Source organism: Leptonotus elevatus, chromosome 18 (assembly GCF_054856555.1).
Source record: "Leptonotus elevatus isolate MCC_2025b chromosome 18, RoL_Lele_1.0, whole genome shotgun sequence".
Lineage (NCBI taxonomy): Eukaryota > Metazoa > Chordata > Actinopteri > Syngnathiformes > Syngnathidae > Leptonotus > Leptonotus elevatus.
In genome coordinates this window covers 4,058,475-4,070,792 of record NC_141256.1, presented here as the reverse complement: position 1 = coordinate 4,070,792, position 12,318 = coordinate 4,058,475, and the positions used below count along the sequence as shown (strand labels likewise).

General features: G+C 38.9%; 1 protein-coding gene across 2 annotated transcripts in view; it reads right to left on the bottom strand.

Moving 5' to 3' along the window:
* disp1 (dispatched homolog 1 (Drosophila)) overlaps positions 1-12,318 on the bottom strand; it is a 72,108-nt gene that overhangs the window by 54,513 nt on the left and 5,277 nt on the right. The window contains exon 3 of one of the 2 annotated variants that reach the window (XM_086060702.1): positions 5,695-5,760. The exons of the other annotated variant lie outside the window; for it this stretch is intronic. The gene's annotated coding sequence lies outside the window, so the exon portion shown is untranslated. The remainder of the gene's footprint in view (positions 1-5,694; positions 5,761-12,318) is intronic. 2 annotated transcript variants of the gene reach the window in all.

Genomic DNA, 12,318 nt, shown 5'->3' with positions numbered 1-12,318 from the left:
AAAATAAAAAACAACCTTTCGAAAAGTGGAAAAGACTCTCCCTTTTGAGAGTTGTTTGCATGAGAGACTACCAGCGGAAATCAGAACACAAAAGCTCAAAAGGACTCACAAAACTAGACAATGCGGGACTTAAGTATAAAAGGTTATGAATACCTCAGAATCCATGTTTACCTCCAAACATCAGCTATTAGCAGCAACTACAAAGGTCAAATGAGATCATTGCTCATCCCAACAGACAAACCACATTATAAACTCAATATGCAGTTTCTAAAGAACAACATAAAGACAGTAGCAGTCACGAGTACAGATGGCTTGATCGCATAACCAAAACAATCAAGTGGAAAGAACCGACCATAAGTTTAACAGCAGAGATATGATGAAGAGAAAGTGGGTGTGAATTTGACACCCTGTACAAAAAATAACAGACAACATCGAAAACAGGCTGGAATCCACAGGGGAAGAGGAAAGAAGGAAAGACACATCAGACTTCAATCTCAAGATCAATCTCGACTGAGGTTAGCAAAAACGGTTATACATGGGGCCCAGCTGAAGAAAACAGCTGAAAACCAAAATTGCTCAAGGGGTGCCGATGTTGCCCCACTTAGGAGTCTTTTTGGGCCTTTTAACACTGCACCAAGGTCTGAGTCTTCTATTGAGCCACAACAAACCTACCGTAGTTGAGGTGGCCCACTGGCCCTGTAAGAACAAGTACTGGCTCTCATACTGTATAATCACAAAACAAAACCTATAGAAATTCGCAGCCATAAAAATGTATCTGAATTTCCCCATTTTCAAAATCATGTCAAGAATATTACCACTGGGCCAGAGAGATGAACCCTCCCAGGTTAGCTTACCGCTAGTTAGCTGCTACGACAGAGCTAGATTTAAAAAATGCTAAAAACAAGTGCACAACAATAACAGTAGTGCCATTAAGTGTTGGTGTGTGCTGTGCTGTCCTAAAAATTGTATAATGAATAAAAATACAGTTGACTATTGGCAGTTGACACTATTATTGGACATAAAAATATGGTGAAAAATCAATTATCATTGTTTCAGCTGTTGTTCTAGTCCGTGGTCCTTCTACTGCTGGTATTAATCTACAAAAGCTACTTACTATATGTAGGATTTTGCCCAAAAATATCTTTACAATAGCCTTTTTATTTGACCATTTATGACTCAAACATCTTCTCATTAGCAAATTAACACCTTAGCTGTTCACAATGGGTACTCCTGCAAACATCTGTCTAATCGTTTTCAGACTGGATTCAGGTTCGAGTTTCCTGCCCTCTGTCTGTGAAAGCGATGTCATCTGCCTTCTCATGGTGTTCCAGTCAGAGTAAATGTCGCCTCATTTTCTTCGGTGGCGATAGCCTATTTTAGCTACTGCATGCTAACGGAATGTGAACAATACTATGCCAACAGCATTCACGGCCGTATAAAACTTTTCTTACCTCTGTAAACACGGCTAATTGGTTATGACGATCCCAGACTCTGTGCTGAGTCTTCAGTAATAAAGTTGTGCTCATACGAGTGGGCACAATGTACACGTGAAGAAGTGCAGTTTTATTTTTCGGCGACACGTAGCAGTAATGATTCAAAATTCTATTTATTATATAGAGCAGCTTGGCTTGAAGCGATCGGGCTAGCTGAAGTTAGAGACAAGTTGCAGTTGAACATGTGCTGGTTGCGTTTTCTTGCGTCATCAAAACATCTTGTTCTACCACATTGTTTGGGTGATAAAAATTCAGTTCTGAAAAAATAAAATAATGCACTTTTGAGACATTTTTGGTGGCTGTGACTTAGAAATTCTTAATAGCCCAGCCGGGGCAGCATTTGAATGTAGGCAATGACTACAAAATAATGAAAAATATTCGATTTGAGAGCTTCGTCACCATGACTTCAGAAAGTGCCTCCAATAGGAGATGACATGTTTAGGATGTTTAAGAAGACACTGCCCCCTTCTCAGACTGAAATATACCTCAAAGCGAACTGTAGCTCGCAAACTACATTAAACTATCCAAGTTCTCATTTCCTTCTTTTCTGCTGTCTGTCTCCTAAAAAAAACAACACACCATCAACAGATAAACTTAAAAGCAAACCTCATCATAAAGCCATTGCAGCTGAAAGGTTTAATGAAGCAAACACAGTGATTGTCAACATTGCCTGAGGCAATTTCAGACAAGACAGAGCTGTATAAACATCCCAAACCATTCATTAGGCAAATAAAGCTTAGTGGAGAACCTGAGGCCTTGGAAGACGGATCTATAGTCATTTACAGGTCCGTATGATCAAAGTTAAAAAGGTTGTGTTTTGTGTGATGATATGGCAGCCGGGCTTACCACAGTTGTACAGTCAGCCTAGTGATTAAGGGTTCCCATGCATGAGACAGTCAACACAGCTGTTTAACAGAAAGCTGGCGGAATCTGTCACTGAATAATACAAACTGGATCATGCTGTTTGAGTCAACAAGTTGAAAGACTTACCAATAAAACATAGTTTTTATTGTCTACCACCACCACCACCACCATTATTATTAGCTTTAGAACAAACAGTAACTTTGTCTGGGATGTCTTTATCCCAAAAAGAGAAATTAAAGATGATTCCATCCGGAGTGCCAGTTATATGTAAAATAAAAAATAAAAATATTCTGTGAGGTCACCAAGGGCTGTAAGCACCTATACCTGCTCACTGACCCACAGTTGTAACTGGGTGAAAAACAAACATCCTCAACTTTCCCCCCAGGGCTTGTCTAGACACGACAGAGAAAAAAGGTCGTTGTTTGAATGAATGTCCTGTGCACATACATCTTATATTACGATATTAAGAGTTTGAACACAGAATATATAAAGTATATTATTTGGTAAGTAGTGTTAGGAACATCAAGGTGCTATTTCACCAAGTTCAAAGATGCAACAATGAATTTGCTTTTGTGTTTTGGACAGCAATGGCTTCCTCTGTGGTGTCCTCACATGACAGCCTGATTTACTGATGTTAGCAAGATGTAGAAGCTGATCTGCTAACCAGGCGCACCCAGGACTGAATCTGCTAAAAGTGCAAGAATGTCATTTCAGCAGTGCAATTTTGGAGCTTCCAGGGTCCTAAAGTGCGACTATAAATAAATAAATAAATAAATCTGAGGTTGCACAGGTGCGACCAGCCTTTCAAGGGGTGGTGGAGGAAGTCTATGCAACAACGAAAGCCTCCATTTGGATCAACTACAGTATACATTGCACACATAATAGTCTGAACTAGTGATGTACCCAATATTCGGCCACCGAAAATTGTGGCAATGGCCAAAATAGCAATTTTTGGCATTCAGCCGAAATACAATTAAAGCCGAAAGAATATGGCCAAAATAGGATGTTGTGATGACGCAAGCACAAAAAAACAAAAAAATACGCTGCAAGCAAGCGTCTGTTTGAACGCGGGGGGGAGTGTCCGCCTCTCTTCTCGCTGCCTTTTTACCGTGTGAGTTTGCACCTGTCGGTTGCAGCAGCTCCCGGGGTCGTTGCGCACACCAGAGAGGGGAGTTGTTTTTTAAGAGGGTCGAAAAAAAGACAGAACTGCCGTGTATTGCAGTATAGGTGAGTCACTCTTTCTCCTGCAGCGCCTTCCCTTTATAAGAGCACCTCGAACGCTTCCACTTTTTCACCGGCATCCCGGTGGCCGTGCTAAATACTTTAGCTAATGTTAGCACTATTGCCATCAACAGTTTTAAACAGAGAAACACTAAACGCCATCTCCGGGTTGCTACAGACCTGTACAGGACGCTGTGTGTGGCTTTGCAGTCCGTTCCCGAAGCCAATTAGCTGGTGCGAACAAATGTATTTATTTATTTTTAAACACTGGTGAATATGTAAATGTATGGATTTTAAGTGCGCCACATCTTGTACCGCCGCACGCATCCATGCCAGCCTGTGCGAACTACATTGACTATAAAGTGCAATCGCACCGCCAGAAAATGCTCAACCCTCGTTTGGTGTTTAATGTACCATTAGCCAACATGTCTGCGATGTGGGCACATTTCAATTTATATTGTGCTTTGTTAAAATGCCAGTGCTAAAAAAATATTTTATAATAGGATTATAATTTTAATTAATTCTAATGAATGCAATAATAGTAAAAGTTTGCTTTTTTTTTCTCTCTCTCTCTCTCTCTCTCTCTCTCTCTCTGCGTTACGGTTTTCGGCCAATCATTTTTCATTTTCGGCTTTGGCCAAAAATTTTCATTTCGGTGCGTCCCTAGTCTGAACCAATCAGTGAAAGTGAAGGGTGTGGCCACCGTCTGATTGGCCGTGGTCCAGATATTCAATAGCACACTGGTTCTCAACCCCGTTCCTTGGGTACCCCTATCCAGCCTGTTTTCCATGTCTCCCCAGCCAACACAGCTGAGGATCGTTGTCAGGCTTCATGCAGATCTTGCTAATTACCTGATCGTTTGAAACACCTGTGTTGCAGACTGGATAGGGGTACTCGAGGACCGCGGTTGAGAACCACTGTACTAGCGTATGTGAGTTTGGAGATGCATGTGCTGAAGTCAGACAGGGCTTGCCTTGAACCCAAACTTGAGCAAAAAGTGCAGTCGAGGCACAACTGTGCAAAAATCATGCTGTCTAATTAGCATCTTGATATGCCACAGCTGTGAGGTGGGATAGATTATACTGACAACGGAGAAATGATCACTAACTCAAGTCAGGTTTCCATCCAATTTTTTAAGCGAATTTACTGAAAATGCGCAAAACGGACATGCGACTTATGCCCGTTTCCGTCTGTTCTTCTTTTGCGAATATTGAGAGGGGACTCTGCCGCTGTAGGTGGCGGTATACATCATAGATGTGATCCACCAGTAACTTAAAAGAAGAAGAAGAAGACCGGGAAGTTACTGCACCGTGCAATGACGTCATATGAGTCTGCTTTTGTAATTCTTGATAAATCGTAGCGTTTCTTTGCTGTTTTCCATTTAAAATTGCATTAATATTTGCTTCTATAATTAATTCCAAAACTATTTCTGTTTTGTCCCCCCTGCCCCCAAACATACATTTACTTTATCGTCCTCCATTGCTTTGTGATTACAAATGTACGTGTGACGTAATATCCAGTCAAAACGTGCGATGTGTATCCGGTCTTTTCATCAATTATAGCCAAAATTCGCATTTTCCGTTTTTTCGATACACTTCAAAATCCACCCCCCTCCAAGCGTAAAAACCTTGTGGCGAATTTTGAGCCCCTTTTCGAATTTCTAGTGTTTTCATTCAGTTCTTGAAAATTTGAATAAAAATGGGTGGATTTGGTCAGATTTGTCAACAATATTTGTGGAAAATTACCTTTTGTGTATGTAGAAACGTTTTTCAGTTCTTTGAGTCCAGCTCACGACAAATGGGAACAAGAACAAATGTGTTGTTTATATTTTTGTTCAGTGTGATAACTTGTAAGAAAACCTTTCAGAGATAACAGAGAGAAAAAACAACCCTAAAGCACCCAGCCACATTTACAGCATTTAACAACGCCAAAATACTTTCAGCATTACACCTTGACATGCTTTGTGAACTCCAGTACTATCATTATAAATACCTAACCTAACTTACAGTTAACAACAACCTTGGAAAGATGCTACAATCGCAGTACATATGGGGACTATTTTAGAGGGAAACCATAGCTGATTTATGGTCTACAAGCTGAGAGTTTCAAGGCTTACCTGTGGGATACGGGAACATGCTTTGCATCTATTCATGTCTTCAGAGGTCCGAATTCCTTATAGAAACTGAAAAACAGTGACAGAAACAGAGAAAGAAAAACTGTTTGGACCAGTCTTTCTTTTCTTAGGAATTGGCAAGTATGTACATACTAAAATACTTCAGCTCAATGCATTTTGCATAAAGACAATGTGGAAAAAATATGCCCTTTGTTAATTTTCTTATTGGTTTCCAAAGGATTCAGCTAGGAAACATAATGTTCATAGAGTTAGTTGTAACTAATAAAGTCACTAAAAATTGACCATTCAGTCTGAAGAGATGCAAAAGATTGTCCTGCAGTTCGTGTATGCCCAATAAATTCATAACATAAATGACATTTTTTCCAGGACACAATTCTTCGACAAATCTTCTAAAATGTGTACATGCATACACAATACAATAATTCAAGATTATGGTGTAAACAGGCTACTATTAACTCATTCAAACCCAAAAACATACGTTTTTTAATACTTTGTCTTTCACTCCTAAAAACGTATTTATAACAAAAAAAATTATGTTTTTTTTTTATGCTGAAGTATACAAAAGGCTTTGATGCAGCTTCTGACCTGAAGAGGTCGCTAAAAGCAATGGTAAAACGGCCAGCAGGTGGAAGCAGAGTATAAGAGATCAGGCAGGGCCATGTTGCAACCATCTCTTTTTCCCAGTGTTTTCAACAGGTTTGTGATGATAAATCTTAGCTATATTCTAATGCTTATTGCTGCAAAACTGAAACGGACACAAATATCCTTTTTTTTTCCCGATAAAAGAGACTCTAATCTTTCTTTTGGTAGGTTCCATGTTTTTATAGCAATAGAACACAATATTCTCTGTGGGGTTCTTTCAGTAAAAATGGCTGGGATTGAATGAGTTAAAGACAGTTTAGGAGAAAGAAAAATATTTATAATTGGGCAAAAATAAATACCATGATATGTCTGAAGCCCATTGTTAAAGAAATACACAAATCAAACCACTGATCTCTATTGTTCATTTGTTGCTCCAAGGCAACAGCTCAGTGGCATGACACAATTTATGTGGAAAACCAATATTCTAAACAAATGTTTTCGGGTATCAAGTCATTGATACCAAGCAGTGACTAGTTAAACAAATAAGGAAGTGGACAATTTTAAGCAAACGAGACAAAAAAAAGTCCAATTTATTGTGAAAATAGTCATTATTTGCAGCTATAGTAAACAGTGACATACAGTAGTTCAACATGAAGCCCAGAAGTGTACATCAAACTTGCAGCATTTTCAAAAAGGTTACTGATTAAAACTTTACTCCCTCTTGTGTGATGTTGCTAAACCGGTTTTGCATACATTAAACAATAACAAATAAACCACAATAATCAGTTAAATAATTAATTGGGGGGGGGGGGGGTTGCTATAACAATGCAAAACAAATTTCTGAATCAGATTATTTACTTAATAATAATAATAAAATATTAATCCAAACAAAGAATATTCAAGAGCTTCTGCCCTAATCAGGATCAAATCAATCAATCAATACCCACCTCCCAGCATTTTGTCACCAAGGATGTACCCACTTTTTCTACGCCTGCCTCCCCTAATATCACACTAGCAGTCTAGCACCGCACTCATTCAGCCAATAATACATCATATATTAAGTTAATTCAACTTTCATGATTTAGTGGATCATCTGAGTCATTCAAAAAACATTTCTCTGTCATCTTTAGATGCATAAACTTTATGTGCCTTTATGTGTTTTGGCTGTAAACTATTTCACTTTGTAATCTTGCATAACCCCCTGCAAGTCACGCAACAGTTCCCTAATGTAGCCTACAGTATCCTTATTCATTCATTTATTTATTTATTTATTTATATAACGTTACATGATCAACATCCTGGCACATTTTATTTTGAATAAACATTTCAAATGTAAAAAAAAATACAAACAAAAAACTCCCTCTAAAACATAAAACCGTGAACTGGAAGCATTGTCGAGCATCAGGATACTATTGTTTGGATCTACTTTGTCTAAGTGAAAGGAATGATCTCCAGTTGTTAGTTTAACAATACAAGGCTTCAGTTAAAATGGGGCTCCTTGACAAATTCCTACCTTTCCACAATTCGCATTGAGCCTCTGAAGACACAAACAATCTGTTGATTCAGTGGTGGAATTCTGTCCCTTAAGCCGTTATTTGCTTTAGCAGTAATGACACAAGGAGAGGAATTTGAGAAATGTCTGTGGATAGCAGACTCATTTCCTTCAGACAGACAAGATGCCAATGAAGTCTTCTGAAGCTCCACTTACAGGTCAATACACTGCAGTACATGTACTGCAACCAACATTAGAACACTTTTAGCCAATGGAAAAATAGAGAAAGAGAATATATTGAGATTGCCAAAATATGATAAAATAGTCGATCATTTTCATCACATATGTCATCAAATCATGTATGTAGACTTCAAAGACCTATTTTCAGATTAAGTGCCAACAGAAGTACAGTATCCATCCTGGCTAGCATCTAATTGTGCCACCTTTGGCAGCAATAACTGAAATCAAACGTTTGTGATAATTGATGATGAGTCTGGGCGCTGTGGAGGAGTTTTGGGCTACTCTTTGTTGCAGAATTGTTTCAACTCTGCCATATTGGAGGGTTTTCTAGCATGAAGGGCACACCGCAGCATCTCAGTTGGATTTATTAAAGCTGCTCTTAGTAACAATTTGCCCAAAAATATCTTTACAATAGCCTTTTTATTTGACTATTAATGACTGGAACATCTTCTAATAAGTTGTTCACAATGGGTACGACTGCAAGGCTCTGCCTAATAGTTTTCAGACTAGATATGTCATGTGCGCATTGCGTATGCGAAGAAGGGTGTCTTGCAGTTTCATTTTTCAGCCAGGTGGCAGTAGCGATTGATAATGGAATTTTCTGCATTCAGCAGCTTTAATTTTGTTCTTTCTGAGCCATTCTGAGGTGGACTTGCTGGTGTGTTTTGGATGGTTGTCCTGCTGCATAATCCAAGAGCGTTTCACGGTACAAACTGATGGCCGGACATTCGCCTTTAGGATCATCTGGTAAACAGCAGAATTCAGTTTTCCGTCAATCACAGCAAGTTAGGGGGCCTGAGCGCACAAAATAGGTGCACCCTAGAAATTATTGTGGATTTCAGGTGAGGGAGGAGAGGAGCTCAACCAACGCCTATCACCATTGAGGGCACCGAGGTGGAAGTGGTTTCTAACCACAAATACCAGGGCGTAAAGATAAAAGGCTGGATTGGAAAGGTCACGTTGATTCTGTTGAACTGCAAAGGCAGAAGCCGACTATTTTTTAAGGAGGCTCCGGCGTGTTTTTCGCTGTAGTCTACTGGGGAGAATCCAGTGGTGTAACAGATAAGAACAGGCTGAATAAGCTTATTAACTCATTTGCTCCCAAAAAGTTATAAATATGGTCTATTTATATTGCAATAGTCCAAAAAACATATGTATACGTTTTTTTTAGTATTTTTAATGCTAGAGCATGCAAAAGGCTTTGATGCAGGATCTGAACTGAAGAGAACGCTTGAAGCAATGGTATTACAAAAATGGCCAGCAGGTGGCAGCGGAGTATAAGAAATCAACCATGGCCATGTTGCAAAAAGCTTTTTTCTCCACTGTTTTAAACAGATTTGTGAATAATGATGAAACTTAGCAATATTTTAATGCTAATTGCTGCAAAATGGATAGAAATTTACTTTTTTTAAAGAGACTCTAATCTTTACTTTTGTAGGTTCCATGTTTTTATAGCAATAGAACATAATATTCTGTGGGCCTTACAAAATCAGTCAAAATCCAGTAAAACAGCCAAGAGTGAAGGGGGTTGCTTCAGTGAAAATGGCTGAGAGTGAATGAGTTAAAAGCAGTCTCTGTGGTTCGCTTGGAACTCCCAACAGTTCAACAGGTGACTGAGGATGAATAGGGAATGGAATAGTGAATGGTCCAAAATCTACTCTGGTCATTTTCCCATTGAATGAAAATTATGCAGCTGTGTAGTATGACGGTGACCTTGCGGGAATTGTTGTATGCCTGACTTTAGTCACTACCTGTGTCACCAAGAGAGTCAAGACAAAGCACTTCCAGGTTACCTTGAGAGCTTCCTTCTCATTACCAAAGGTCATCGAGCTGTACACAATAATGACCTCTCATGCCAAAGGTTACTGGAGGAAGGGAAAGACACATAAGGGGTCGAGTGTGTGATTTTTGTCTGACCTCTTACTTTCACTTACCATCATCAGGAATGCACAATGTTGCATATCAGATTGATCTTACCGAAATTAACTTTTAAGTCAAAAACATCTGATGTGACCTAGACTGCTCGTCCTGTAACCAGTTAGGGTGTTTGGTAGTTGTCGCTGGCCTGGTTGAATTCCTGTCAATGGTATAGCTCTTAGACCACAGTGCGCTTATTAGCTCTTGCCTGCTGTTGCACTCACTCAAACCAGACATCACTGGGTCAAAACTCAAAGTAAAGCAATGCATTTCCTTGGATAGAAAATTACTTTTTCACATATAGGGTCATATTGGTTTGTATTTTTTCTATCCTTGGTAAATAAAATCATTATTAGAAACTGCATGTTATATATCCCTTCGTTGTCTATGTATGATTATGTGATATTAAAATTGGCTTGTTGAAACGAAACCTTTGCAAGTGATAAATATGCAAAAAAAAACAACAACACAGAAATCAGGAAGTGGGAAAATACTTTTTCACTGTACTATATGAAATTTTTTTACATTAATGTGATAGAACATATTTTTTTGCATATTGTTGAAATCAATAGTGTTTTTTTAAATGAATGAATTATTAGTTCACCAGTAGATGGTGATAAATATTACACACTGCAGCTTTAATTTTACATATACAAATTTTAGTCATTCAAAAACAGTATGGGAGGAAGAAAGGAAAAGATTAAGCAAAGCTCAATTGTGCTTTAAGACCATGCCTGCTATGAACATCCGGCCCTTGCCAAATGCAATTATGCTGTGCAGACCACAGAGACCATATAATGGGGATTGTGGGTCTGCCAACACCACAGCGAAAGCCATTAGTAAATAGACATGAAGACAGAAGGCAGGAGGTTCTGCCAGAACAGTCTACCCTGCAACTGCCAACCAAGGACACGAACCATGGTCATAGTTGCATTGAGCAACTCTGATATAGCTGCTGTGTCCACCAAAGCCAAAATAAATGGAACTTTATTGAATGACTGTAAATGGTGAACTGTTCTGTTTATTACAATGTATTGAATCATTCCAGACCCAACTACTTCAGATACTTCCCAAGAAAAGGTAAGCCAAATGTTACTGGTAAATGTCAACCAGGTAAAAGCAAGTTTGGATTTACTATTGTACATGTGCGCATGGTAGGCATATTGTAGGTTTTTAAACACACAGAAAACACAAACACTACGACTAAGTGTAAGGACTGGCACAGTCAAGTTCATGTTAGAAATGTCTAAGCAGAGTGGCGCAATTATGTGTTAAATATTGGGGAATTTGCCCCTATCTTTACCATTAGCTTAGGGGGGCTTAAAAGTGCACCAAGTGAGACAGCAGCATGCTTGACAATAAGATTATTCTGCCGTGGGTATGCTTGTGTGAGGTTTTATTTTTTGTTGTGATTCATTCATTAGGAAAGCAAAAAAGACAACTTTTGGGGCAGGGCAGGAGGGTATACTAAAATATGCATTTGCATTTGTATGTTGCTTGCGTCTTATAATGTAAAAAAACTTGAAGAAAAACATAGTAGGTTTTCACTACCAGAGTAATAATGTAATAATATAACAATAATACAAGCTGTGAAGTGGAGGCAAAATAGAAGCAGTCTCATAATAATAATAATAATCCACAATTAATGTGACCCAAACTTAACGGCAAAAAATTTAATATTTCAGAGAAGAAAAATAAAAATAAACAACAGATATAATGTGGATGCACAAGTGTACACACTCTCTTTTAACTGTGGATGCGGCATTTAAACTGCTTCTTATTAACCCATGTTTCCTATACATTAATTTAGGAGTGGCAGACTACCGCTCCTAAATTCTAGCCGCCTCTCCTCTCCTGAATCGATCCACAAACATCCAAAACTCGATTATTAAAATATGTTAAGGTAATACAGAACGTTCAAAAGAACCGGGAAAAATGGCCAACAACTTGACACCCCTCCAACTTTAGTCAAGGGAATTATGAACAGTTCCAAATACTCCAAATGTGATAGCAACTTCCTATTGCTGATGTTTGATGAGCCCGTAGTTGCTTCTTGCACAATGTGAATGTGGGGTTTAGCAGAATCCATGCCTCCGACATTCCGTGCATTTATTCCCTTACTGTGGTTACTACCGTAGTAGCACTCCATCAGCAGAGGTGGCAAATCCAGGTCCAGAAAGTAAAAACCCTGCCACAATTTGGCTTTAGCCCTTATCGCTAATTGTTTCAGTTGTTCAGTCCAAGTTGCTCCCGAGCTCTCTCCCATGGTGCTCGTTTACCTGCTAGGGAGCTAGCTAGGCTAAAGACAAACTGTAGCAGGGTTTTTTACTTTCTGGACCTGGATTTTCCACCTCTGTCCATCAGTACTTTGTTTT